The 21,382-nt window shown below is 38.3% G+C and overlaps 1 long non-coding RNA gene across 4 annotated transcripts; it reads left to right on the plus strand.

Moving 5' to 3' along the window:
* The first annotated feature begins 418 nt into the window (after nucleotides 1-418).
* LOC126617618 (uncharacterized) lies at nucleotides 419-19,733 on the plus strand. Of its 4 annotated transcripts, XR_007621440.1 has the most exons (5): nucleotides 419-969; nucleotides 1,069-1,588; nucleotides 6,080-6,214; nucleotides 18,787-18,916; nucleotides 19,002-19,733. It is a non-coding gene; the product is annotated as an uncharacterized LOC126617618 (long non-coding RNA). The 4 variants fall into 4 exon arrangements; XR_007621443.1 differs by lacking the exon at nucleotides 18,787-18,916; XR_007621442.1 differs by lacking the exon at nucleotides 6,080-6,214.
* Nucleotides 19,734-21,382: the final 1,649 nt, after the last annotated feature.

A 21,382-nucleotide genomic window follows, 5' to 3' on the forward strand; every position in this document is an offset into this window, starting at 1 on the left:
TTTGTGTCTTTAGCTTTCTAAGCATTATCTATTCTAAATTTGAGGAGTGAATTGACTGTAGCTTAGCTACATTCATAGGTTTGACCTGCTTTATTTACAGCACTACCATTAAATTAAGGCTAGGTTGGGATTTGGGCCGGTCACATTTTATGTGGTGAGCTGAGTTAATTTCTTGATATAAGCCCAGCCCTTAGGGAGTGAAAATGATGAGGCTGCCCCATCAAGGGTTAAAATTTGACGGTCAAAATGGTAAGTTAGTAAGGGAAATTTTGTCTTATGGGTTTGGGTGGGGTTGGGTGGGTTGGTCATGTCATTTGGGGAAGGTTTGGGGGATGGGAGCCATGCTGCGTTTGAGAGAGAGAGAGAGAGAGAGAGAGAGAGAGAGAGAGAGAGAGAGAGAGAGAGAGAGAGAGAGAGAGAGAGAGAGAGAGAGAGAGAGAGAGAGAGAGAGAGAGAGAGAGAGAGAGAGAGAGAGAGAGAGATGATTGTGGGATTGATGGATTGAGGAATTTTCTGCTTAATAGCTTTGAGAGAGAGATAGTTGATTGTGGGATTGATGGATTTTTCTGCTTAATAGCTTTTCGAATCTTAATAATTTTATGTCAATCGATTTCGTCTTCTTCACTTTACCTTTCAGTTTGGTTTTGTCTGAGAGAGAGAGGGAGAGAGAGAGAGAGAAAAGAGAGAGAGAGAAAGAGAGAGAGAGAGAGAGAGAGAGAAAGAAAGATGATTGTGGGATTGATGGATTGAGGGATTTTTCTGCTTAATAGCTTTTTGAATCTTTACAATTTTATGTCAATCGATTCTGTCTTCTTCACTTTACCTTTCTGTTTGGTTTTGTCCCTCACAGATCTCTGCTTCTGTCCGTCTTCATTTCACTCTCTTCCTCTCAAGTCCTGTGTTCTTTTTTTCATGATGACCCCACCTTCGCCTTCACAAAGGACTCTGCAAATCCCAAGACCAATAAAGGTAAAGCCCGTCCACCTTTCCTTTTCACTCGTTTTCATGGCCGAATGTCAAATGAAGGGACTCTGATTCATGCATGTGTGTTTGGTGTATTCTATAAAGGGGCTTCTCAATCTGTTGTCTAGATTGAAGAAAAGGTAGATGGAGCTCCTGAAAATTTCAAATCCGAGAAAAGAGAAAGGCACAAATATGCACCTCTGTCTATATTGAAGTCCAAATAGGATGGATCCGTGAAACTATGAAAGCCAATATGTGAATAACATTTTTTGTGTGAAAGCCCTAAAATGGATACAAAAAAGGAAGGATGGCAGACATGAAGAGGGCTCTAGTGCGAGGATCTGCTGCGGCGACTTTAAATAATGATAGAGGTCAAATAACCAGATCATTAGTATTATTTAAATTTTTTGTAATTATATTTGTATGAATTTTTGTTAAAATTTTTGACATAATTTCACTATATATTATGTTATCTATTGTATTTGTTGTACAAGATGTGGTCAGAGCAGTGCTACTCATATTGTCCAGGTGCTTTTAGAAGGTTTTAGTGCACTTCAAGGGATCTCGAGCTCACATAAATTTATGATGCACAAGGCGTAGATCACTTGTCATCTGCACATACTTGGTAACTTCGACTCTCATTTCATCTTTTTCTTTTTCTTGAATATGTTCTCTGTTATCTATTTGACTTATCATATGTGATTTGAAACTACTTTTCAGATAACTTTTAGCCTCCAAATTAAGTTTATCCAATTGTGAGTGTGCAACTTATTAAAGAAATTTACTAAATCCGGTATGATACGTGGAAGGAGATGCATAGTCTTTGACTTCGTTTGTTGGTTTAAGTCGTTTACTGTGCATTCCATATTAGTTCCATTTAAATTATATCAATTACAAATCATATGGGTAGAGGTTTCCTAAGTTGGTAAATGGTTTTACCAAGTCTTCTTACTTATAGGTAATAAGTCATTTATTATTGTTATTGGATTTGATTTGATTTCAATGAGTTGCACATGTACATTTTGGATTGGATTCCTTTGCTTTATAGACAATTTCTAAATTTCCTTTTCTATTTCTCTCCTAATAATGAGTTTTTAGGATTGTTTTTTAGGGAGAACTGCATGTGTGCAAAAATATGGTGGAAGGAATTGATGGACCTTAATTTTATTCTAATTATATGTGATTAAACTGATTAAGTGATCAGGTGTGTAATTACTTTGATTTCTGCCAATTAGGCTTATGACGGTGATCTAAGAATTGGAAAAATTGATTATTTCTCTTTTAATTTATTTTTTATCAACAACAACAACAACAACAAAACCTTTTCCCACTAAGTGGGGTCGGCTATATGAATCCTAGAACGCCATTACGCTCGGTCATGTGTCATGTCTTTCGTTAGATCCAAGTACTCAAAGTCTTTTCTTACAGTCTCTTCCAAAGTTTTCCTAGATCTTCCTCTACCCCTTCGGCCTTGGACCTTTGTCCCATAGTCGCATCTTCTAACTGAGGCATCAGTAGACCTTCTTTGCACATGTCCAAACCACCGTAACCGATTTTCTCTCATCTTTCCTTCAATTTCGGCTACTCCTACTTTACCTCGGATATCCTCATTCCTAATCTTATCCTTTCTCGTGTGCCCACACATCCAACGAAGCATCCTCATCTCCGCTACACCCATTTTATGTACGTGTTGATACTTTACCACCCAACATTCCGTGCCATAGAGCATCGACGACCTTATTGCCGTCCTATAAAATTTTCCCTTGAGCTTCAGTGGCATACTACGGTCACACAACACGCCTGATGCACTCTTCCATTTCAACTATCCAGCTTGTGTTCTATGGTTAAGGTCTCCATCTAATTCTCTGTTCTTTTGCAAGATAGATCCTAGGTAGTGAAAGCGGTTGCTCTTTGGTACTTCCTGATCTCCGATCCTCACCCCTAACTTATTTGGGCCTCCATTTGCACTGAACTTGCACTCCATATATTTTGTCTTTGATCGGCTTAGGCAAACCCCTTTAGATTCTAACACTTCTCTCCAAAGGTTAAGCTTCGCATTTACCCCTTCCTGAGTTTCATCTATCAACACTATATCGTCTACGAAAAGCATACACCAAGGAATATCATCTTGAATATGTCCCATTAAAACATCCATTACCAATGCAAAAAGGTAAGGACTTAAGGATGAGCCTTGATGTAACCCTACAGTTATGGGGAAGCTTTTGATATCCTTTATAACTTGGATATATGCTACTTGCACTCCTTTCTTCTCTAAACCTCATACCTTATGCGTCACTCTGGAGATGGGGTTACTGATCTGCAACGATATCCACTCTGGTATATGTGGGAACCACGCAGGCTGAAGGTCCCTCACACAAAAAGTATTAAATAGCTCGTACTATTGGCCCACCATGAGACATAATGCTTTAGGTTGTGCCCAGACTTGCGACAAATGCTAAAAATACACTCCAATGAACCATCAACACCTATAAAAACTTAGCACTTTAACTTAGGCATGCCTTTTCCTGCAATGGGGCATCTATAAAGACCATGTGTAAATCCTTTTTTCTATCTCTATATCTTTCCATCAATCTTCGTAAGAGATAGATTACCTTAATGACTCTCTCCCAAAGCTTCATTGTATGACTCATTAGCTTAATACCCATATAGTTCATGCAATTTTGTACGTCGCCCTTATTCTTATAGATAGGCACTAAAGTGCTCTTTCGTCACTCATTTAGCATCTACTTCGTTTTCAAAATCATATTGAAAAGGTCTGTGAGCCATGTTGTACCCGTCTTTCCCAAGACTTTCCACACTTCGATCAGTATATCATCTGGGCCCACTGCTTTTCTATGCTTCATCTTTTTCAAAGCTACAACCATTTCTTCCTTCTTGATTCGGCAGTAAAAGGAGTAGTTTCTACACTCTTTTTAGCCTTCACCTTTGTTTGTACCTCCTCATTCCACCACCAAGATTCCTTTTGGTGTGGAGTAAAGCCCTTGGACTCTCCTAATACCTCTTTTGCTACTTTTTGGATACAACTAGCCATGGAATCCCACCTCTAGCTAGCTTTCCCCTCTCTATCCCACACGCATTGGGTGATTACTTTCTCTTTGAAAATGGCTTGTTTTTCTCCTTTTAGATTCCACCATCTAGTCATTGGGCACTTCAAGTCTTGTTCTTTTTTCTCTTTCTTTTGATATGTACATCTATCACCAACAAGCGATGTTGATTAGCCAAGCTCTCTCCCGGTATAACTTTGCAATCTTTACAAGTTATATGATCCACTTTCCTCATTAGAAGAAAATCTATTTGTGTTTTGACGACCCACTCTTATAGGTGATCATATGTTCTTCTCTCTTCTTAAAAAAGATGTTGGCTAAAAAGAGACCATATGCCATTGCAAAATCCAAGACGGCTTCCCCATCCTCGTTTCTCTCCCCAAAACCATGGCCACCATGAAAACCTCCATAGTTGCCTGTCTCCTTGCCGACATGTCTATTTAAATCTCCTCCTATAAATACCATCTCCGTTTGAGCAATTCCTTGCACCAAGTCTCCAAGATCTTCCCAAAATTTCTCCTTCAAACTCGTATCCAACCCTACTTGAGGTGCGTACGCACTAATCAAATTAATGAGTTCTTGTCCTATTACAATCTTGATTGCCATAATTCTATATCCTACCCTCTTGACATCTACAACACCTTGTGTCAAGGTCTTGTCCACGATGATGCCAACACCATTTCTCGTTCTATTTGTGCCCGAATACCAAAGTTTAAAACTTGAGTTTTCTAGATCCTTTGCCTTAAGACCAACCCACTTAGTTTCTTGTAGGCACATGATAGGAGCATATTTATGCAACTTAGTTAGCTTGTTTCTTGGCATTTACTTAGTTTAATTCTAGTTATTTTAGTACTTTAAGCTATTTTCGTGTGTTTGCAGGTTCAAATAACAAAGTTGGCAAGAAAGTGCTATTTGGAGCATTTTTGGGCCAAGATTGGATAGTGCAAGCATGGAGACATGAGGATGGATGTTTTTGAAGATTAGAAGGCTGGAAATCAACATGTGTGTGTGCAAGTGTGTTGACCTACAACTACAAATATCATAGTTGCCATGTGATGGTAGAAAATGTGTTGATTGCTAGCTGAAATGATGAAGAGCATGTGTATGTAAGTGTAACAGCTGGTACATGTGGAAATAAAGATAGAAAACATCAAGGAACACACGGCATGGGCAGCAGAAAATAAAGAATGAAGGCATATGGGCAGCAGGAAATCAGAAAATAAAGAATGAAGGAGTGGAAATGATGATTACATGGATAGCACACACACATGCAAAGAGGAGCTGGCACCATCATTCACACTTGTGCAACAGCAACCTTTCATTATTACTTCACATTCTAAATTTCGGGGGGCGGGGGGTATACAACATTCATACACGGACAGTTTGAAGAAAAAAGGACACATTATGCCGCAAGGAGGGTCTTTTCTCCTTAACCATTCACCACCATTTCAACACAACCTTCATCCAAACACATCCATTCATCTTCACATCCATTCCTCCATACAAACAAACCTTTAAACACTCACCAACACCTTGTGCAGTAGCAAAGGAAGGGAAGGAAAGTTCATGGATGTGCTTGTTGTTAAACTTGGATCGTTGGAGCGTTTAGGTGTTTTCTTTCTTTTGTTTCCAATGTTTAAATTCATTTTCTTTCGTTTTGTTATGAACATGAGTGGCTAAACCCCTCTTGCTAGGGGTGATTTCAAAGCCATGATTATGTGTGCAATATGATTTGATAAATTCCAGTTATGAGTTCTTGAATCGTGAATGCAATTGGCTTAACTATTTGATTGATAACTTATTTGTATTTGTTGATTAAGAGTCGACACTTAATTGGCATGCATAAATCCGTTGCTAGTATATAAGAAAGTTTCACATAATCATTACAAACTTATATTTACAAGTAGTGGAGGTCGCTTATAAACGATTGCGTTAAGTTTAATTCCTAGCATGAGTGACATGATGTCATAATTGCAAGTGCTTTGTCAATGCTTATGATTTTCATTAAACGTAATGATCTTTGATTGTATCTCTATTATGATGTCATGTAGGGAACTTTTGAAGAATATATTGGATTGTATATCCCCCCCTAAAATTGTAGAATGTGAAGTATTAATGAAGGGTTACTGCTGCACAAGTGTGAATGATGGTGCCAGCTCCTCTTTGCATGTGTGTGTGTTGTCCATGTAATCATCATTTCCACTCCTTCATTCTTTATTTTCTGATTTCTTGCTACCTATGTGCCTTCATTCTTTATTTTTTGTTGCCCATGTCGTGTGTTCCTTGCTATTTTCTATCTTTATTTCCACATGTACCAGCTGTTACACTTGCACACACATGCTCTTCATCATTTCAACTAGCAATCAACACATTTTCTGCCATCACATGGCAGCTATGATGTTTGTAGTTGTAGGTCAACACACTTGCACACACACATGCTGATTTCCAGCCTTCTAATCTTCAAAAACGTCCATCCTCATGTCTCCATGCTTGCACAATCAAATCTTGGCTCAAAAATGCTCAAAATGCTCCAACTAGTACTTTCTTGCCAACTTTGTTATTTGAACCTGCAAACTCACTAAAATAGCTTAAAGTACTAAAATAACTAGAATTAAATTAAGTAAATGCCAAGAAACAAGCTAACTAAGTTGCATAAATATGCTCCTATCAAATTCCCCCACACTTAGCTTTTGCTAATCCTCAAGCAAAACGAAACAAACAAACAAAATAAACTCTAGACCTTCCAACATTTGCCTCAGGGATTTTCAATGAAACATGACATGCCAAAGATCACCACTCACATAGATTTAAGCAATCCTTACCCTCAAGCATATTTAATCATAGTCACTATTCACTAGCTCACATTTAATCAATTAAAATAACATTTTGAATATAGTAACATGCCTTAGAAAATTCCCTCAATTCCTTACTAGATACACTCTTATTTTCAAACAAGAATTTCTGACTACGCTCTCTATACTAGTTATATGTGAGAAGATTGATGTAAACATGAAAACTAGTACTCACATATGTCTTTCAATAAAGAAGCAATTTCTGGAATTATTAATTCATGAAAACTAGTATTCACTTTTGTATGTAAAAATCTACTTAAACACAAAGGGAAAGTTCCTGCAACACTTAGGGTCAAATTCAAACTTTTGGACCCTTTCTTCAACAATCAACACTTGTGAGTTCATTCTCACATATTTTCAACTCTTTTTCTTTCTTTTCTATAATTTTTTTCTTTTTTTTTATTGCCGTGCCCTATGGCATACAAAACATACACTTTGAAACCTTTCCCCCTCACTTGTTTTCTGCAATAATGTTACCAAAAAGGAATTCCTTCTAAATCATGCTCCACTATTCTTCAAGAACAAGGGTATGGAAAGTCCTAATCTAGGCTCGGTAGGGATAATGTGCTTAACAAAGAAAATAGGCTAAACAAAGCTCAAAGGGGTTAAAACCTACAAAACAAATGACAAAGGTGGATTCGGCTATTTGGCTTTGGTTCACTAAACAATTTCATCTTGAATATGTGTTTTGCAAATCAATGTCATGCTTTGAATGAAATGGGCATGAGTTCTAGTATTTAGATCTATAACGATGAAATGCATTCTAAGTAGCAGCCAAGCAAAGAATAATGAGATCATGCAACAACGTTAGAAAACAAGAATGCATAGATTAATAACTCTCCAAATAAACATTTAGGCTCAAGTCTCTCAGGGATGTAGCATTAGTTTGAGTTCCTTCTTTCAAGCATGTTACAACAACTAATTTTTTTTCTTTTGTGATTGCATGTGAATTCATAAACTATAACTACAACCAAGCATAAACCAAAGAGCATATCAAACTTCCATCCATGGTTGTAACTTTCTTTAATAGTCATGCACTTAAAAACCAAATCCTCATTATTGTGTTGGAAGGTACCCTAAGACACAAACAAACACACAATAACAACTCACTTAAACCAAATATTGTCCTCAATGTTTCAAACATAGACTTATACTCAAACAAGCAAACAACATAATTAATAAAACATGACAAGTATGGCAAAGTAAAAACAAGAAAGAGTAGAGTTTAAGAACACAAATCTGTTTATGGAGGTAGATGATCTTGTTGACTTTCCACAGCTTTGATCTCGAACTAGATTGGAATTCTGAGCAAGGAATAGGAGAGTTCATTGGTTTCAATTCAGACTCATTCTGCTGAGTTGATTTGATTGTGCAATTTGCATTTTTCTCTGCTTGTTTTTTTTGCACAGTAGGCAGGCATGAGGTAGCGGTGATGGTCTGTTTCTTTGTTCAATCTGTCCAAGTGTCAACTGGTTGCTTTCTTTCTCCTTGTCCCTAGCTGAGGATGAATCAGCACGTTGTCTCCACATGCTTCGAGGTATCATTTTCACTTCCCTTATCTGTTCTCCAGGCAGATGTGGTATTTTTCAGGAAGCATAAGATGTTGAAGATGAGTACTTGAGAGCAAAACTAGGTAAGCAATCAGGAAGGGGTTCCAGATCGGAAGATTGATACCAAGTGCTGGCTGATTGCTCTCTTTCTCCTTGTCCCGCAGGTGAGAACAAAGATAAGGAGAATGACAGGGAGAAAGCATGATATGAGATACTCTTGCTTTCAACCTTCATGATATGAAATACTTTTTCTTTTGATGAGTTGTTTGCAGAGGTACCCCAGGGGATGAGGAACACTGAGTAACTCAAGAGGCTTCGTTGGGAATGCATTCTCGGAGATGAAGAAAGGTTAAGTATGTCTGCCTTTCTATGGAGGGTGAAGGTTAACATTTATAGGAATTTCTTCATAACCGGTAGAGGCACTATTATTTCACTCTTGTCGGCAACCGTTGGGTGATTAAACAGTAAGATTCACGCGCTTTCTTTTTCACCAGAAATCTTCGACAGATTACCCGTAATTTCCGCAAAGCTGAATGTGCATGTGACAGGTGCTGACACGTCTGGAAAAGCAAGCGCCTTTTCGATTTCTGAGCTCGGCCCTTCGACAAATTGCCCGTGATTTCCGTAAAGCTGAGTGTGCATCTGACAGGTGATGACACGTCTGGAAAAGCGGGTGCCTCTTCGATATCTGAGATCAGCGCTTCGACAAATTACCTGTGATTTTCGCAAAGCTGAGAGTGCATGTGACAGGTGATGACACGTCTGGAAAAACAGGTGCCTCTTCGATTTCTGAGATCGGCCCGTGGTTTCTGAGCAGCCTAGTTTTTGAGAAATGAGGCGTCTCTTCGATTTCTGAGCAGGCACCTCTTCGATTTCTGAAGCTCCGTTGAGTGCTGATTTTTATAAAGGCACGCATTATGTTTCAAAGAACACTTGAATTACCACCTGTAGAAATTCCCTTCTTGCACTTCGAAAATCTTGATTTGTCTGACCTCTTCTTCAACACCTTAGGAAATGTCTTGCCCATCTGACCGTCATATTAACTTGAATGTCGGGGATGATATTGACATGTCTTCTCCAGACAACATTTGGCATCCGTCATTCGTATCCCCCAATGGTCCTCTTACAGTTGGGGATTCAATGATGATGAACGATACAACCGCTTCGGTGGTGGCCAGAAATCTTCTCAGTCCTAGAGACAATAAGATACTTTCCAAGCGGTCCGACGAGCTGGTTGTTCAGGACTCTCTGGCCTTCAGCGTCTGATGTGGAGGCTCAGCATCAAACATGGGCCAACGCCTTCTTGCTCGATCTCGTCAGGTTAAGTCGTTGATGGCTGAGGTGGCCAATCTTCGGCAAGAGGTCAGAGTGCTTAGGCACGAGAATAAGGAGTTGCACATGCTCGCAACTAATTACTCAACCAGTATGAAGAGGAAGCTTGATCAGCTGCAGGAGTCCGAAGTTCAGATTCAGAGTGATCATCAAAGGTTTGTGGCATTACTCTAGCAGTAACTTCTGCCTTCGTCATCTGGCGCTTCACCTAGTGTTGAGGCTCCGGAAAATCAAACTCTGGTGCTTCGTCTTTCTAGAGGTCTGTCGAATGCTGAGGCACCAACTGACCAATGAAGTTTCCTTCCTGCTTGTTTGCACTTTCTTGTATTTTTCTACCTTTCTACCTACTGTTCCTTTTTCCACGAAAAATTAATGTAAAAATACCTTGTTTACTTGTCAATTTTTCAAACATAGACCCATATAAAAAACAATCAAACAAACAACAAATAAAAATGACAATCATGGCAAAATAAAAAAAAAAACAGAAAAGGGAAGGTTTTTAGGAACGCAAAACTAATCGTGGAGCGATTCAAAGATCTTCCTTATTTAAATACATGGGTTGCCTCCCAAGAAGCACTTGCTTTAACATCTTGTAGCCGGACGAAACTTCCTTCTAAGCTTGGATAGGGCCCACGGCAGTGAGTGGGATTTCTTCCACAATCTGCCCCACATCACTCTCATAGTATAGCTTCAGACGATGTCCGTTCACCTTGTATTCGTTGCTGTTCCTTAAGCTTTTAACTTGGACTACACCATGGGGAAAAACATTAGTAACAACAAACGGCCCAATCCACTTAGAACGTAACTTACCAAGGAACAATCGTAGACGGGAATTGAATAGCGGCACTTTCTGTCCAATTGAGAATGTTTTTCCCCAAATCATTTTGTCATGAAACGCCTTTGTTTTCTCCTTGTAAATTCGTGCATTCTCATAGGCTTCGTTCCTTATCTCCTCAAGTTCATTCAATTGGAGCTTTCTATTTATTCTAGCAGCATCTAAGTCTAAATTAAATGTTTTCACAGCCCAATGCGCCTTATGCTCTAGTTCCACAGGTAGGTGACACAGCTTGCCATAGATTAGTTGAAATGGAGACATCCCCAGAGGTGTTTTGTAGGTAGTGCGATATGCCCACAGTGCATCGTCTAAACGCAAACTTCAATCATTCCGGGTTGGCCCAACAGTCTTCTCCAAGATTTACTTGATTTCTTTATTCGAAACTTCTGCTTGGCCACTTGTTTGAGGGTGGTATGGCGTGGAAACCCGATGCTTGACATTGTACTTTTTAAAAAGCGCCTCAATGGTGCGATTGCAAAAGTGGGAGCCTTCATCGCTTATGAACACCCTCGGCATGCCAAATCTGGAAAATATGTTAGCCTTGATAAAATCTGCCACTACTCTAGAATCGTTAGTACGGGTGGCTTTGGCTTCCACCCATTTTGACACATAATCAACGGTTAACAAAATATATGTAAAACCATATGAGGGTGAAAAGGGTCCCATGAAATCTATATCCCATACATCAAATATGTCCACATTAAAAATGGGGGTTTACGGCATTTGGTCCTTGGCATCTATTGTACCTATTCTTTGGCATCTATCACAAGTTATGCAAAACGTTCTAGCATCCTTAAACAATGTAGGCCAATAGAAACCACTTTCTAAAACCTTAAGGGTCGTCTTTTGGGTGCCAAAATGACCCCCACATGCATAACTATGGCAGAATGCAAGAATTGAATTAAACTCAGAATTGTACACCCAACTACGAATAATCTAGTCGGGACAATACTTCCACAACTATGGATCATCCCACACATAAAATCGTGGAACATTTCTGAGTTTATCACGCTTGTAATTATCTAGAGTGCTAAGTACTTGTTTGGTGACCAAATAATTGACCAAATCAGCATACCAGGGCTCACTTACCTCTAAGGACAGCAATTGTTCGTCAGGGAATGTCTCTAGAATGGGTAAAAAGTCTTCGATGTGCACCAAACGACTGAGGTGGTCAGCCTCCACGTTTTCACTCCCCCTTTTGTCTCTTATTTCAATGTTGAACTCTTGAAGTAGGAGCATCCAACGAATCAGCCTTGGTTTGGCCTCCTTCTTGGTGAGAAGATACTTCAACACTGCATGGTCAGAATATACAATCACTTTAGTGCCAAGTAAGTATGAACGAAATTTATCTAAAGCAAAGACAATTGCAAGAAGTTCTTTCTCAGTGGTAGAATAATTCAATTGAGCATCATTTAGGGTTCGAGAGGCGTAATGAATGACGTGGGGTTGTTTGTTCCTTCTTTGGCCTAAAATAGCACCAATGGCATAGTCGGATGCATCACACATTAGCTCAAATGGAAGGCTCCAATCTGGTGGCATGATGATGGGGGCCGAAGTCAACATGTCCTTGAGGGTTTTGAAAACGGTCTCACACTTCTTGTTGAACTCGAAGGCTACTTCCTTTTGGAGTAAACGGCAAAGAGGTTGGGAGATTTTTGAGAAATCCTTGATGAATCTCCTAGAAAAGAAAAGAACGAACCTCTCTCACCAAAGTGGGAGAGGGTAAGTGACGTACAAGATTTATTTTGGATTTATCAACCTCAATCCCTTTTTCTGATATGATATGCCCCAAAACTATACCTTGTTTTACCATAAAATGACACTTTTCCCAATTCAAGACAAGATTAGTTTCAATGCATCCTTGTAAGATCAAAGTTAGATTATTCAAGCATGCATCAAATGAGTCACCAAAAACACTAAAGTCATCTATAAACACTTCAATGATCTTTTCCACAAATTCTGATAAAATACTTACCATACACCTTTGGAATGTGGCTAGTGCATTGCATAGCCCAAATGGCATGCGTCAATAAGCAAAAGTACCAAAGGGACAAGTGAAGGTAGTTTTTTCTTGGTCATCAGGAGCTATCACAATTTGATTATAACCCGAATAGCCATCAAGAAAACAATAAAAAGAATGACCGGCTAACCTTTCAAGCATTTGATCAATAAAGGGCAGCGGGAAGTGATCTTTTCTTGTTGTAGCGTTGGGCTTCCGATAGTCAATACAAACTCTCCATCCAGTTTGGATTGGGGTGGGCACAAGCTCATTATCTTCATTTTTTACCACAGTGACTCCAGACTTCTTAGGAACAACTTGGACCGGAGAGACCCAATGGCTATCAAAAATTGGGTAAATTACTCCATAATCTAGTAACTTGATGATTTCCTTATTCACAACATCCATCATGGGTGGATTGAGTCGGCGTTGTGCTTCTCTAGATGGTTTGGCTCCTTCTTCCAAGAGTATTCGATGCATACAAGTGGTAGGGCTAATTCCCTTTATATCGGCCAATGTCTACCCAATGGCAGTTTTATATTCCCGAAGCACCCTCACCAACTTGTCCTCCTCTTGTGCAGTGAGTGAAGAAGAGATGATGATGGGTAGCGTCTCTTGTTCTCCCAAAAACACATATTTCAAATGGCTAGGCAATGGTTTAAGCTCTAAGGAAGGTGGCTGGATTACAGAATGAAGCAACTTGTTAGTTGAAATGGGAATTGAAATAAGGTTAGGAGACTTACCAATATGCTTTGGATTTGACTCTAGGGCAGCAACCATCTCCACCAATTCTTCTTGAATAGGCACGACAAGGTGTTCCTTGTTGTTGCCGTGGGCATGCCTAAGTGCCGACCCTTCGTTTTTGAGTCCAATGCTTTGCGTGAGAGTCTTTTCAAGTGCATCCTCACTCAAATCATCAAGGAATTCCTACATTAAAGAGTCAATCACATCAATAGAGAAACAAGAGTGATCATCATGAGGATATCTCATAGCATCAGAAATATTGAAATCCCCATCAAATTCCATGGTCAATGTTCCCTTAAATACATCTATCTTTGTACGGGCAGTCTTCATGAATGGTCGGCTAAGTAAGATTGGTAATTGAGGGGAACGGTTCGAGTCTTCCATTTCAAGCACGTAAAAGTCCGCCGGAAAGACTAGGTGATTCACCTACACTAAAACATCCTTCAAAACAACTTTTGGATACGCATTAGATCTATCGGCCAATTGAATGATCACTCCATCATTTTTTAATTCTCCCAAGTTCATAGATGCATATATTGAACACGGTATGACATTTATTTATGCACCTAGATCTAACATGGCAGATTCAAAGCGAGTATTTCCTATAACACAAGGAATTGTAAAACTGCCGGGATCTTTGCACTTAGGAGGTAATTTTTGTTGCAACACGGCTGAGACATTCTCAATTACCCTTACCACCTCTTTGTTCGAAGCCCTTTTCCTTGTAGTGCACAGCTCATTCAGGAACTTAGCATACTTGGGGACTTGTTTAATTGCATCTAAAAGTGGAATGTTGACTTGCACCTTTTTGAATGTGTCAAGGATGTCACTCTCATCCTTCTTTGATTGCACAAACCTGCGAGGAAAGGGTGCATTGGGTGGAATGGAATTAGAAGTCAAGGAATTTGAACCCAACTTACCTTTGGTGGTCGAATTAGGGTGTGTAGGTGGCTGCGGCAAAGATTGCTCAATCCTTGCCATGGGCAGGCTTTGTTCCTTCTCCTCAGATTGCATGTTTTCGTCCTCATTTTGATTGGATTTAGATGGGTTGGGATCAGATCCAACTTTTTTTCCACTTCGCAAGGTGATGGCTTTTGCAGATTTGAAGCTTCCCTTTGGATTCACATCAGTCGAACTAGGTAACTTACCTTGTTCTCTAAATTGCCCTATGAATTCAGCCATTTGTCCCACTTTTCTCTTCAATTCAATCACCTCTCGAGCTTGATTTTGCACTTCCTTGGCGTAATTGTGCATATCTTTGGCTTGATTTTCCTGACCCTTCGCTAACGTAGTTAGTAATTGAATAACTTGAGTATTATCAAAAGACGAACCTAAGTTATTTTGGGCATGTTGTGTTTGGGGTTATGTGGGTGCATATGGCCTTTAGTAGAATCCCAGAAGTTGCAGTCTAAATGCACTTTGTTGTTGGGTTTGTTGGGGCTCCCTCTATTTGAAATTTGGATGATCTTTCCAACCTGGATTATATGTATTAGAGAAAGGATCATTCCTTGGTTGGTTTTGACTCCCAAAACCCACGACATTAGCAGATTCCCACCCTCCGTTCTCGATCAATTAAGGGCACTTATCCGTGAGATGTCCATTCATTGAGCACACGCCACAAGCAGCCACACTTTGTACCTTTGGTATTTCAACCACCTGCGAAAGAAGAGTAGTAAGATTAGCCATTTGATTTTGAAGTTCGGAAATAGCACTTACTTCATTAACTTGTTGCTGCCGTGGGTTGTCTCTTTAACCAACGCCTTTATATTGTTGAGCATTCAATGCTCGGTTAGCAATTAAGGTCTTGGCAGTCATGGGTGTTTTGTCCACCAAAGCTCTTCCCGCTGAGGCGTCTAGCATTTGAAGTTCAATTGGTAGAAGCCTTTCGTAGAAATATTGAAGAAGAAGCTTATCCTTCATTTGGTGTTGTGGACATAAAGCAACAAGAGTTTTAAAACGTTCATAATAAGTTGGAAATGATTCATCTTGGTTTTGTTGAATGCTGCTAATCCTTTTGCGTAGTAGAATGACTCGAGAAGTTGGGAAAAACTTCTCTAAAAATGCCCATTTCATACTCTCCCATGATGTGACAGTTCCGGGGGCTAGTTCATACAACCAATCTTTAGCCTTTTCCAAGAGAGAAAAGGGAAAAGCCTTCATTTTCATAATGCTCCCATCAACGTTCACAGGGGTCATGCTCGAACAAACAACCTCGAACTCCTTCAAATGTTTATTAGGATCTTCCATGGACAACCCATGGAACTTAGGAATATGGTGTAATAAACTGGACTTTAATTCGAACTCGTCGGTCTTGTCTTGGGCCGCCCTTGGATATTGAATGCATAAGGGCATAGCATTGTCCAACCCCGAAGCGAAAAGCTCCTTGATTATTCGATTGTTTACTGCCATATCTTGGGCTTCTTCAAAAGTCCCTGCCGTGGCCTCCTCTTGCTCTTCTACTTTGTCTTCTTTAAGATCTGGTGCAGGTTGAGGTGGTTGGGGTTCTTGTTGATTCCTTGCCCGTCTCAAAGTTCGTTCAAAGTCGTTGTCAAAGTCAAGGATGTGCTTATGAACAGGTTGAGAACTTCGAGTCATAAACCACCTAAAACAAGAAAGCAAGTAAAGTCAGCAACTAGGAATAAAAACACATGAAAATAAACAAAAAGAAATAACAAGGGATTAGCAAATTTGCTAATCCCCGGCAATGGTGCCAAAAACTTGATGTGTAATTTAACTTAACACACAAATTAAACCCTCTTTGACAATTGTAGTATATGTATAAGTAGGGATCGTTCTAGGCCGGGGATTAGGAGGGATTGCTAATTGACTCTAAACTGACTCAAAGACACAAAAACAAACTTAAAAACGTTAGGATAGATTCAAAAGACTCAAAATAAGTTCACAAGACTCAAAATAAGCTAAAAACACTCAAAACTGCCTAAAAACACCAACTAGGCAGTTTCTAACACTAACCACAATTTTGGACGAAAATAAAGTTTGGGTTTGACTCAAAACACTTAGAACACAAACAAAACAAGTTTAAAACAATTTGAAACAAGAAAGTAAGGGGGGTTGTATTTTTGGACGAACTTAGAATAACAAAACAAATTGTAACTTAAAAACAGGTTTGAAAACAAATTTAGGAAATTAGATGGATGATGGGATAGCTAGAGGCTTTTTCTCCACACATGACATGTATGCAAACAACTCGATTTCCAGTTACTACTTCATTGAATTATGAACGACAATGCTCCAAATTAACTGTGACATCACTAGTTAACCCTCAGATTTTCCTTGTTTTATTGGATTGGATGACATCATTCGACAACCCAAAACATTCTTCAAAAGTTCCCTACATGACATCATAATAGAGATACAATCAAAGATCATTACGTTTAATGAAAATCATAAGCATTGACAAAGCGCTTGCAACTATGACATCATGTCACTCATGCTAGGAATTAAACTTAACGCGATCGTTTATAAGCGACCTCCACTACTTGTAAATATAAGTTTGTAATGATTATGTGAAACTTTCTTATATTCTAGTAACGGATTTATGCATGCCAATTAAGTGTCGACCCTTAATCAACAAATACAAATAAGTTATCAATCAAATAGTTAAGCCAATTGCATTCATGATTCAAGAACTCATAACTGGAATTTATCAAATCATATTGCACACATAATCATGGCTTTGAAATCACCCTTAGCCAAGAGGGATTTAGCCACTCATGTTCATAACAAAATGAAAGAAAAATGAATTTAAACATTGAAAACACAAGAAAGAAAACACCTAAACGCTCCAACGATCCAAGTTGAACAACAAGCACGTCCAAGCACTTTCCTTCCCTTCCTTTGCTACAGCACAAGGTGTTGGTGAGTGTTTGAAGGTTTGTTTGTATGGAGGAATGGATGTGAAGATGAATGGATGTGTTTGGATAAAGGTTGTGTTGAAATGGTGGTGAATGGTTAAGGAGAAAAGACCCTCCTTGCGGCAGAATGTGTCCTTTTTTCTTCAAACTGTCCGTGTATAAATGTTGTATATCACCCTCTGAAATTGTAGAATGTGAAGTAATAATGAAGGGTTGCTGTTGCACAAGTGTGAATGATGGTGCCAGCTCTTCTTTGCATGTGTGTGATGTCCATGTAATCATCATTTCCACTCCTTCATTCTTTATTTTCTGATTTCCTGCTGCCAATGTGCCTTCATTCTTTATTTTCTGCTGCCCATGCCGTGTGTTCCTTTCTATTTTCTATCTTTATTTCCTCATGTACTAGCTGTTACACTTGCACACACATGCTCTTCATCATTTCAGCTAGCAATCAACACATTTTCTGCCATCACATGGCATGTATGATGTTTGTAGTTGTAGGTCAACACACTTGCACACATACATGCTGATTTCCAGCCTTCTAATCTTAAAAAACGTCCATCCTCATGTCTCCATGCTTGCACTATCCATTCTTGGCCCAAAAATGCTCCAAATAGCACTTTCTTGCCAACTTTGGTATTTGAACCTGCAAACACACGAAAATATCTTAAAGTACTAAAATAACTAGAATTAAACTAAGTAAATGCCAAGAAACAAGCTAACTAAGTTGCATAAATATGCTCCTATCTAATTCCCCCACACTTAGCTTTTGCTAGTCCTCGAGCAAAACGAAACAAACAAACAAAATAAACTCTAGACCTTCCAACATTTGCCTCAGGGATTTTCAATGAAACATGACATGCCAAAGATCACCACTCACATAGATTTAAGCAATCCTTACCCTCAAGCATATTTAATCATAGTCACCATTCACTAGCTCACATTTAATCAATTAAAAAAACATTTTGAATATTGTAACATGCCTTAGAGAATTCCCTCAATGCCTTAGAGATTTACCTGTTAAGGTTCCTATATTCCACGTTCCTATACACATTCTACTCTCTTGAACTCTACTCTTCTGTCCTAGCTTCTTCACCATCCCCCGTCTAATAGGGTCAAGGTACTTCTTTTGTGTGTCCTATGTAAAGTTGATAGGAGCATATACTTCCAAACAACTTTGAGTGGAGTCATTCAAGAAGAAGTTTCTATGACCCCCTTGCTCATTTACCATTGCATTTGGGTGCCGATGGAGATACAGCGACCCTTACTCACCTATCACTGTGCTCGGGCCACACAACACGCCACTTACGGGTGATGCCCTAGCTTTAGTGTGATTTCGTTCTGGATACATTTTTATAAGGATTCAACGTAACCTAGGAGTGTCGGTTGTCGACTACCTGACGCCCTCCCCCTCCTCCTTTATCCGGGCTTAGGACCGACAATGTAAGATAAACTTACACAGGCGAAGTTTAATTTCTTTTTTATACATATTGAAATATTTATTTATAGAAAAGGTTTACTGTTCATTCTATTTCAGTGATTAAAATCGTCTAACTTTTAGGTTTTTCTAGAAACATATATGATGACAAAGTGTGTCAATATAATGAAAATAAAGCGAAGATTATGGAGTCGAGTACCCAGATGAAGAGACTAAGGAATGAGTTTTGGATCCTAATAATGGTTGCTCTTTTCCTTGGAATGGTTAGTGCTTTCGATTTTTAACTTATCCGTGGGTAGAGAATTTTAATGAATTTATATGTTTTCCTCTGCTTTTCAATGTTTTTAGGTGATTAGAGCTAAACATGGAGAAGTTTTTTTAGACTTTTAGACACGTTGGACCGCTCATGGTTGATGTGGTAAGTAATTTATGGAGTTATATGTGCAGTGGTCAAATTGGTTTTATGTCTGTTGAATTCAATTTACTGGTTATACTATAACTTACTACTATTAATTTTTACTCCAAGTAGGATTTTTTGAAGGACAAACTGCGAGTAGATTTGCTTGGCCAATTTGATCAATTGAAGTGATTAGGAATTAGGACCTTGTTATATCCAACAGTTCACTGCCTAAATAAAGAATTCGTATAGAAAATGCAATCTAAAAAATTCATTCAGGTATAGTGTATCACTTGAAATGCAATCTAGAAGGGTAAATCGAGTGACTTCTTCTTTGTTTAAAGTATTGACATATGCTATTGAGTAACTATTCACAAAAGAATTAATACAAAACACTTTAAAAGAGAGAACCATGTTATGCAATGTGTCTAATCAGTGTACGTATGACACAGTATGTGCGGGTGTGCGTGTGAGTGTGTATGTGACTGTGTGTGTGAATGTTGCGCAGTGTATCTAATTAGTGTGTGTGTGTGTGTGTGTGTTTGTATGCAATGTGTATGAGTATAATGTGTGTGAATATTTAATTAGCTTGCAAAGTTTGTTTGTTCAATCCCTTGTTTGTTCCTATGAATTTTAATTGTACTAAGCATGTCAAATTGCTATGGATTCGCTTTGTTTGTGAATTTCAGTTACAGTAATTTTGTTATTGTATTGTTGAATTTTTATTACTAGAGAATTGTGATTTTGTTACCCTTATTTTTTGTTTTTTTTTTTTTTTTTGCTCTGTGAAATAGAGAATTGGGCCTCTTGGGGCATTCTCTAATTTTTGTGATATTTGCTGTATATTTTGGTGCATGCTGTAATTTTTGTGATGTGAGATCCCTGTAAGCACCTCTAAACATTGATCATTTGTTTTGTTGATTAGTCTTAATGCCAATACCTTACCCTAAACTAGGTATCACAACATCTATAATTCTTTAATTCATTTATGAGAGCATTTTCGTACTACTGTGCTATGGTTATTGTTTAATACACTGCTTAATTCGAATTTTGATATAAGTTTTCATTAGAATTTAGAACCTTTGTTATGATCAATAATGTATTGTTTTTTGAAACAAAATGATGTATTGTTTTGGTCGATGATGTATTGTTATGATTATTAGAATTTTGTCTACACCTGTGATTTAAATACCACTGAATATTTAATATGCATTTGCAATTATTTTGGTAAAGAAATTGAAAAGGAATGTAAAGGCCTATTCTTTTTTAGCTGGGTTGCCTGCCCTCATTATCATTTCCTTAGATTCTAACTTGCAATAGTTATTGGATCACCCAATACGTCAAAACCATCACTTTCTATATCTCGTGGTGGTTTATTCACTTTGTGGATAGCTTCTTCTCTCCAATCTATATGCTCAACTTGGAATCAACATTTTTGGTATGTAGTATTCTGAAATGCATTCCTTAATCCCTATTGTTTGATTTGGAAGATTATCTTTTCAGTGTCTTTGCATATTATGATCATTAAAATTGGCAGTGTTGTTGTATTGCAAGATTTCTGATATTATTGTGTTGCAACTTCAGGTACAAAAGGGTCCTCATGATGTGGATGCAGAGAATATTAAAATGAGCATGTTTAGCTGCCAAAATCCAAAAAGACAATGACAAGGATTATGAAGGAAGAAGAAGAGGAGGGCGAGGACGAGTAAGTAGTTATTTTGGAATAAGTTGCAGTTGTAGAACTTGGAAATGAATTTTCAGATCGCATGTATATTTATACTTAAGTGTAGTTTTTGCCCTTCATTTTTTTCAATTTGTTCTGTTAATGGTTAAGAAGACTGAATCACATGTATGTAAATATTGCATATCGTGTATATACGTGGAACTTTTGACATGTTTATATGGTTTAAAAACCCGTAGCATCGATTGGGCACCATTACTAGTACCTTCTATAATTCTTATCAACCTTCAATATCTTCTAATCCGTATAATTTCAGAGTAATCTTTGTTTCCAGATTTCGAAACACAAACGAAACAACAAAGTGTGAAAACCTGTACTCGGAATTTACTTTTTTTTTTCTTTTTTCAAGTGTCAGTTCAATTTTTTCTTATGTTCATGATCTTAATTTTGTGTTTTACATTCTTTTGCTTGTTTTGAACCTATATAGAATTAAGATAAGCTACATAATGAAGTGTCGCGGGCAAACGTTGATATAATGATTCAATGTCAAAGAAACTTTTGAACCCACGTTAAACTACACCAACCAACAACCAGACATATCAACACAAAGTCAGACATACATGGCAAATGTACTTCCTAGAAGCAGCTTGT

The sequence above is a fragment of the Malus sylvestris genome, chromosome 4 (assembly GCF_916048215.2).
Source record: "Malus sylvestris chromosome 4, drMalSylv7.2, whole genome shotgun sequence".
NCBI lineage: Eukaryota > Viridiplantae > Streptophyta > Magnoliopsida > Rosales > Rosaceae > Malus > Malus sylvestris.